Raw genomic sequence first — 8,586 nt, 5'->3', positions numbered from 1 at the left:
GGAATAACACTGTATTAAGGAAAAGAATATGAAGGAGGAGTAAGAGAAGTAGCATAGCATTCATTATGCACCAGGCAGTGAGATCAGCTCTTATCAAGTATTGTTAGGTCCTATCCTCTCATCAATCCAATGAGGTAAAAACAGCAATTGTTCCTATTTTATAAAAGAGGAAACTGAAGCACAAAGGGTAGATAACCTGCCCAAGTCCACACATTTATTTAGAAGCAGAGCTAGGATTAAAACCCACGCAGAGGCAGAATAAACCAATCTATGTTTCTAACTTGAATTCTGAAAAACAATAAAATACAAGGGGAAAGGGACACAAAGGGTGGGAGAGGACCAGGAAAAGGAGGGAGAGAACCAGGGAGAGAGAAAGAAAGACAGAAACAGCAAATGAACAATGATCACCAGAAAATCTTAAGAGTAGTTATCTCTGAGTTGTAAGATTTTAGGTAATTTTTCCTTCTTTCTATTTTTCTGAGTTTGCATTTTTACAGAGAGAAATTTGATTTTTTTTAAATTAATAGACTTTTTCAAAAGATCAGTTTTCAGTTTACAGATAAACTGAGCAAAAACTACAGAATTCCAATATACCTCTCTCCTCCCTCACATGTTTCTATTATGAAAACCTCATGTTAGTATGGTACATTTCTTATAATTGATGAGCCAATATTGACACACTATTATTAACTAAATTCTAGAGTTTACATTAGTGTTCACTCTTTCTGTTGTACATTCTGTGGGTTTTGACAAATGAATAATGTCATGTATCATCATTACATTATCACACAGAATAATTTCTCTGCCCTAAAAATTCAAAATAAATTCTGAAAGGCAAATAATCATCACATATATAAAGGATTTAGGGTCAGTGTAAGAGACAAGTTTAGTTCAACTTCTCTGAATCTAGTCATTTCTCTCACATAGGGATATGCTCTCATTTTACCAAAGAAGGTCCTATATAAGTTGTTTCTCTCTGCCTGGTTCTTTAGGCTCAAGCTCTGGCTTTACTTCTATGGTATCATTTGTCTTCCTTCTCAGTTGCATGGAAAACTGGTTAACTGTAAGTTCAGGGAGTTGTATTCTTTTATGAAGGCCAAATCAAACGCAGAAAGAGCAAAGCCCGACAATGTCCCAAACCCTCTTGATTTGATGCCTATACAGGTCTTTCCTATAGGTCTTAGGGAGGAATTAAAACTCAAAGTATCATCTGTCACCACAGCATTAGGTTTCTGTACTTTTTGTTCAGTTTGTCCATAAGCCTAAAACTGCTCTTTTACTTAAGGATATAGAACTAGAGTTACATTTTGATTCATGGCTAAAAGAAGCAACACATGTAAGAAACACTGAAGTGTTTCCTTCTCTGTCTGATTTATTAGATAGTTCTAGGGAAAGAAGAAATACAGTTTCCTCTACTTACAGTTACATGGCTTACATTTTTGGTTACTTGTATTTGAATACTATTTTTATAATATTATTTATGACATTGTCTTTGTGCAAAACATTAGAATATTTATCAGAATTTTCTTTATCTTTAGAAAATGTTGATTTTCTGCTCTTCATTGAATGAATACCAGTGGGATTTAAGTTTTTTCTACATCCTTAGAACAACTTACCACAATTTAAGCTTTTATGAACTAGAATTTGATATGTAGTTAGCTATTTATTTTTTTTTATCACTTTTGGCTTAATCTTGGAATTGTTTTCTATTTTTACATTGTGGATGATTTAGGACATTCAAGCAAATTAACTAAAATAATTATGGAAGTGGGTCCAATAGAGACTAAATCATGATAGTGAACATTAAAGAGAGGAACAAAGAATAAATCTATAGTAACAAGAAACATATACAAAAATTCAGGCAGATTATCCAAGTAAAAAGTGTATGTCTTTGAAGTAAATGTCTCACTTTAGGTGGTGGAAAATTGAGGGCTTCAATGTATTGAAGGTATGGTAAGTTTTGTAAAATTAGTATACCTTCAATGTACGCTGCAACTCAAATGGAAAACATAATCATAGGTTGGGTGTATAATTAATTAAACAAGAACAAAAACATACTACCACTTAGAAAAGTTATAACACCTTACCATAAGAATTTTTTTAACCCAATAACTGTAAACTTCATTGATGCATCATGTAGTAACAGTAATATATTTGCCAGTGGAGAATGTGTCTAAAAGGAAAAGTGAGTGGGTTCAATGGGGCTTTTATAAAAAGAAAAACAAAGAATATTAGGAGCAGAAAAACGGTGCACCAAATTTACCGACAAATCTGACCCGGAAAAAGTTTGTCTTGAGTACGGACTTTTGAACAATCACTGGCCACTTTTTGCCCCTATTCAGCTGCTTCCCAATGATTCCCAGAGCAATAGTTAAGTTCGTAATTATCTCCTGACCTAGAGGCATCTCCACCCAATTGCCTACGGTACAACATTTCTACTCAGATCCCTAATGGGATTGCAGACTCAAGACGATCCAAACCAACCTTTTTCTCTCTTCTTTGCCGTGCTTTGATTCAGGTTGTCTCCTAGTTCTGCATTCTCTTTCTTGGAGTCTTAGCATTTTTGCCCTTTGCACAAGCTGGAAACACAGAGGTCATCTTGCATTCCTTCTTTTCCTCTCTATCCACCTCATCATGAAATTATGACAATGCTGCTTTTGTTACATTTCACTGCTCTGCCCGCCTTCATATCCTGTCAGCTGCCTCCTTCTGGCTCAACTACCTGCTCTCCTATGCACGGATCCTTACTTTATTCTGTATATTCTCCTTTGTTCTATTTTCCCACAGATAATCTCTCATGCAAGTTTTCAAAAACCGTTTAATGATTCCTTCTATAGGTTGATAAATACCACATCCCTTTGAACAGAAAGCTACTTGTAATTGTTTCCAACATCCTACCTGTCCAAAATGCTCCTGAAACCCTATGCACTGGTGTAGGTAACTATTTGCCTTTCATGGAGCATATCATGTTTAGTAACGCCTTTGAGACTTTGTGTAAGTCGTTTTCCTTTTCCAGAAGATCCTTCTACTTCTTTTCCATCTGATGAACTAGGCATTAAACAAGTCTCAGACACTACTCCAATTTGAGCTGATCTTTCCACATGCACAAAGATAAATCACTGACTACACTGCATTGTAATTGCTTGTTCGCTATGTGCTACGGGAGAGCGGAGACCGGTCTTCTCCTCCCTGTCCCCGGGAACCCCTCCTGCCACAGAGGTTCTACAATGAGCAAGGATTTAGTAATTATTTATTGAGAGAATAAAATGTTTGTGACAGCCAGATTCTGAAGGACTTTAAATTACACAAAAAGGAGTTTTATTCTATAGACATAGCTCTCAAGCGTAGTAGGGATATAATCGAATCTATGTGTAAGAAAACTTGGGTAGAGTAATGAATGGGGTAAAGAGGGGATATATTTGTTGTTGAATTGGCAGAAATGTCTGGAGACACTACTATGGATTTATTGGGATATTAGGTTGAAGAATGGGAGTATAATTCATGAAATGTTGTATGTCAGGGTTGAATTACATTCTGAAAATACATCAAGAAAAAAATAAGAACTCTTAATCTGCTTCTTATCCATGACGTATCCTACCAGTACTGCAATTCTGATAACAGATATTAGGCAGGAAAGCATGATTACCACACTTTATAGTAATTAAACAGATAAAGGACTTATACATTTATTCCAAAAATACTTCTAACTTCTTATAATACCATAATGTGGCTGGATCAATCATAAATTTATAGAAACCAAGTTACACTTGTTTATATTTGAGCTCTTGAAGTGATATTTTCCATAGTTTGACACATGTTATTCTAGAATTTGGTGAAACTGTCCGTGAGATAAAGAATAAATACTAAAAAACTCAATTTTTTCTAAATTAGTAAAAGAAGATCACCAAATTTTCAACAACGATTTATCATATTAATGCCCAGAATTTCCACCAGAAGTTTTTTATCTTTATCTCAAGTTTTCTTAGATATGAATTGTAAGATTTAATCTAAGGTATTCTGTAAAGATTTAATCTAAACAAATTTCAGATAATCTCATGATGTGTTCCAACATTTTATAACACAACCAAATTAAAAGACCATCCTCTGCTGTTTTACAGAATTTAAACTTCCAAAATAGTTAGGTTCAGGTATGGCACATACTTCCATTAGAAAACAGATGAAAATATGGGGTGCCTGGGTGGCACAGCGGTTAAGCGTCTGCCTTCAGCTCAGGGCGTGATCCCGGCGTTATGGGATCGAGCCCCACATCAGGCTCCTCCACTATGAGCCTGCTTCTTCCTCTCCCACTCTCCCTGCTTGTGTTCCCTCTCTCGCTGGCTGTCTCTATCTCTGTCGACTAAATAAATAAAATCTTTAAAAAAAAAAAAGAAAGAAAACGGATGAAAATAAAGTAAAAGTTCAGCAGAGTCAATAAAAATTTTACTGCTTCATAATATCCAAGTTATTGTCAGAACATCTTTAAAATCCATAAGATTTTTTTCTGCAAAGCAGGTATAATTAGATATATTTTATCTATTTTACACATTTAATATAAAGGAATGAAAGACTCATAAAATTCTAAGCTTTAATATGGAATTACTATTATCACCATTATCCTCATTAATGAGAAAAATAGATTGTGGTGAGGAAAGAAAGGTTAAGATAACACATTAAAAGTAAAAAAGAAATAATTCATCTAAATTACATAACCTATAAGTAAATATACTAGAAACAGGGTAACTGCATTTCGAGGGGTCAGCACTGAATCTATTTTATTCCATGAAGGGTTGTTTATGACAATCAATATTGCCACTCATTTTTGATGATCTTTTGTGTCCTCTGTGCCTCACATTAAATGCATCAACATGTTTGATTTTTAATTTAGCCTTGTTAAAGTAATTTAGTTCAACCTTCACTGAGGAAATGCTGTTATTTGCAATGACAGTGAATGCTATTTGGCCTCTAAGGGCAAATGGGACTGTCAGCCACATTGTCAAGTTTTGAGTTGACAGTCAAGGAGCTAGTGAAGAGGGAAAACGGTGGGTTCCAGCTTTTAATAACATTGGGTGGTGGGATGCTGTGGATACACGTTGCTTTTTAGTTAGTTGCTGCTGTTGTTCATTTTTCTAAATTCAGCATCTATTTTTGATTCTGTGAATGTTTCTATTCTTCTCTTTATCACTTAGGGTCAAAACTTCAGTCACTTTTTATTCTTCTGTCTTCCATAGCATCCATTCCAAATCATGCCAATCCACATTTCATGTCTAACCCAAATGCCCTCATCCTAATTCAACTTTTGTCACTTCTACGATTGTGTAGTTTTCCACGGCATCATAATTGATCCCTCACCTTTGCTTTCGGTGTGAGACACACCACCAAATAGATTAACACTACATTAATCTTTTTAAAAATCTCATTTCCAGTCATGTCTCTCCAGATCTTTAGTGTCTTACATGATCTACAAACTAATGCCTAAAATTCTTTGCCTACTCTTTTCCGGTTATTGTGGCATGAGGCACCATGAGCAGCAAAGTCTCCCATGACACCCTGGAAGTTTTTGCAGACGGCGGATCTGCAGATCAGCGTGAAGAACTATGACCCTCAGATGGACAAATGCTTCTCGGGCACTGTCAGGCTTAAGCCCACTTCTTACCCCAAGTTCTCCATATGTGTTTTGGGGGGCCAGCATCACTGTGATGAGGCCAAGGCTGTGGCTATTCCCCACGTGAACATTGAGATGCTGAAGAAACTCAACAAAAATAAAATAAACTCATCAAGAAGCTGGCCAAGAAGTATGATGCCTTTTTGGCTTCAGAATCCCTGGTCAGGCAGATCCCGCAAATCCTAGGCCCAGGCCTGAATAAGCCTGGCAAGTTCCCTTCCTTGCTGACACAATGAGAACATGGTGGCCAAAATGGATGACGTGAAGTCCATGATCAAATTACAGCTGAAGAAGGTGCTGTGTCTGGCAGTGGCCGTTGGCCACGTGAAGATAACAGGTGATGAGCTTGTGTACAACATCCACTTAGCTGTCAATTTCCTGGTATCTTTGCTCCAGAAGAATTGGCAGAACATCAAGAGCACCATGGGCAAGCCCCAGAGCCTGTACCAAAGCATAGCTTAATAAACCCTAGTTCTACCAAAAAAAAAAAAAAAAATCCTTGCCTAATACCTATGCTTTTTCATAATTTGTTCAAGCTTTTTAGTCTTTCTTAACCTATGTTCCTTTAGGCATATGGGACTTGTTGATTATATCTATCACTAATTTCCATTGTCTATTGATAATATAGGATACTTGGAAAAAATAATTCCCTATGCTAGAAAAATCAATCCATTTTTCTAGTAACTAAAAGAACAGGGGCATGTGTGTGTGTGTGTGTGTGTGTGTGTGTGTGTGTGTGTGTGTGTACATTGCTCTATAAAGGTAATTTAAAAAAACAAACAATTTCAGGAACTTCTAAATATTGTTAAACTTTACAAAAGTTGGACATTATTTACTTAGTTGTTTATTGTCTATCTACTGCTTCTCATTCAACTAAGATATAAACTCCACAAGAGCAAATATCTTGGCTCTCTTGTTTACCACCATAACCTTAATCTCTAGAATAGAGCACAGAGTCTAGTAAATGTTCAATAAATATCTGTTGAATAAATGAATGTATACCCAGTACTTGGCAGAGTGTATGGTGTTTAGTAAGCAATCAAGAAATATTGATTAAATGGAAAAAATACTAAATGACAAACATTAAGGAATAGCATAGTAAGGTTAATGTTAAGAATATGTGTGAATATTTTCAATATTCTTTTAAGGACCTCTTCGTGCTATTACTATAAATTTTGGAGTTAACATTTGACTCAAGACACTGTTTCTTAGGGAACAAATACTCAAGCACCAGTAGGGCATGTGAAGTCAAAGGACAATGTGGCTGCCCCTGACCCTCAGCAGACCAATTTTCTTTCGCTAGTGTTCAAAGTAACTGGTTGGATTGAAGGAGAGAACAGGGAGGGAAGGTGAATACAGTCTTTGGTAGCCAATGCAGAAGATTCAGAGAACAAACCAACAGGCAGGACTTATTATATAACTTTAGCTGAGAAAAAATGGGTCCCTTGTTTAAAAACGAAAAAGGAAAAAAAAGGATAAATATGTCATTAAAGGTAATAAAATATAAAACGTGTTCCTTTCCTTGTGGTTTCTTTCTTGACCTGTCATGCTGCTTTTATTTACTATTTAATGACACCCTCATTTGCCATGGAAATACTCACCCAGAAAGTGCAGACCCTTACAGGAGCCCAGCAACCCCACCTCCAAGGGTCTGCAGGCCACCACTGCCAGGACACCTACCTAAAGCCACCTGATAGACCCACAGACCTGGGGGCGTAGGGAAGTCAACCTCCCCTTCCCACCACTGATGCCCAACACACAGTGGACCTGCCAGCATCCCTCCCTAGAGACTGAACACACTGTACTCCTGGACCCCAGAGGATGAGTGACAGGATCAACACCACTGAGTTGCCTACTGGGACAGGGAGACTGCTGCCATATCCTGCCCTGAAACACCACTGGGCATGTGCCCCTGACCCCAACCCACCCCAGGTCCTTGCCCAGGCCCCATAGAGGTCAAAGGGGGAGGGAGAAATGGGAGTCTCATATGGGTGGCCACCCCGGGCAGAGGGCATCAGCAGTCATGGGGCAGGGATGGGAGAAGGGCCCAGGGCATGAGGGAACAGAGGACAGGGAATTGGGAGCTGGTCTGAGAACCCATCCTGAGGAGGAGGACAGGGTGTGAGCCAGGCTCCAAGTCCTAGCCACATGCTCCATTGTCTCATCACTTCACTCACAAGATGTAAATTTACAGATAAATTCTTTAGAATTTCAAGACCGGAGAGCAAAGCATTAAACCCCAACAGTGGGACTTTCCTGAATGTGTGTGACCACGTTGGTCACAGGCCCATGAAGATGGCCTAGGAGCAGACGTCCAAAGGGAAATAAAGCCAGGGGCTAGGTCTTCTGGCTCCTGACAGGACAGATAGTGAGGGGTAGAGCTAAGGGGTGGAGCACAGGGTTTCATTCTAGTGGGTGGCCCATGTCACTCCAACACATCCAACCGTACTGTCTAATCTCTGTACGAACTTAACATGTGCTGTGGTTTCTGATTTCTTTTTTTTTTTTTAAGATTTTATTTATTTATTTGACAGAGAGATAGACAGCCAGTGAGAGAGGGAACATAAGCAGGGGGAGTGGGAGAGGAAGAAGCAGGCTCATAGCGGAGGAGCCTGATGTGGGGCTCGATCCCATAACTCCAGGATCACGCCCTGAGCAGAAGGCAGACACTTAACCGCTGTGCCACCCAGGCACCCCTAATTTCTATTGCAGATGAACTTGCAATAGTTGCTATGAGCTAATGACTGTAAAAGAAAAGGAAAAGAAGTTGGAAAGATAGCAAAGCATTTGGTTCAGACACTGAACCAAATAATGAAGGAAAGGAAAAAAAGAGAACAAAGACAATCTTCCCTGGGAGAGAGAATACTTGTTTGAATTGTGGTTTTCTGGCTTTGCAAAAGATGACATAATTATCCATTTAACTA

General features: G+C 38.2%; 1 pseudogene; it reads left to right on the top strand.

Annotated features, from left to right (window-relative positions):
• The first annotated feature begins 5,539 nt into the window (after positions 1-5,539).
• On the top strand, positions 5,540-6,124 carry LOC123786751 (large ribosomal subunit protein uL1 pseudogene; annotated as a pseudogene).
• Positions 6,125-8,586: the final 2,462 nt, after the last annotated feature.

The sequence above is a fragment of the Ursus americanus genome, chromosome 9 (assembly GCF_024610735.1).
Source record: "Ursus americanus isolate L20-20 chromosome 9, mUrsAme1.1.p, whole genome shotgun sequence".
Taxonomy (NCBI): Eukaryota; Metazoa; Chordata; class Mammalia; order Carnivora; family Ursidae; genus Ursus; species Ursus americanus.
This window is presented reverse-complemented; position numbering and strand designations above follow the sequence as displayed.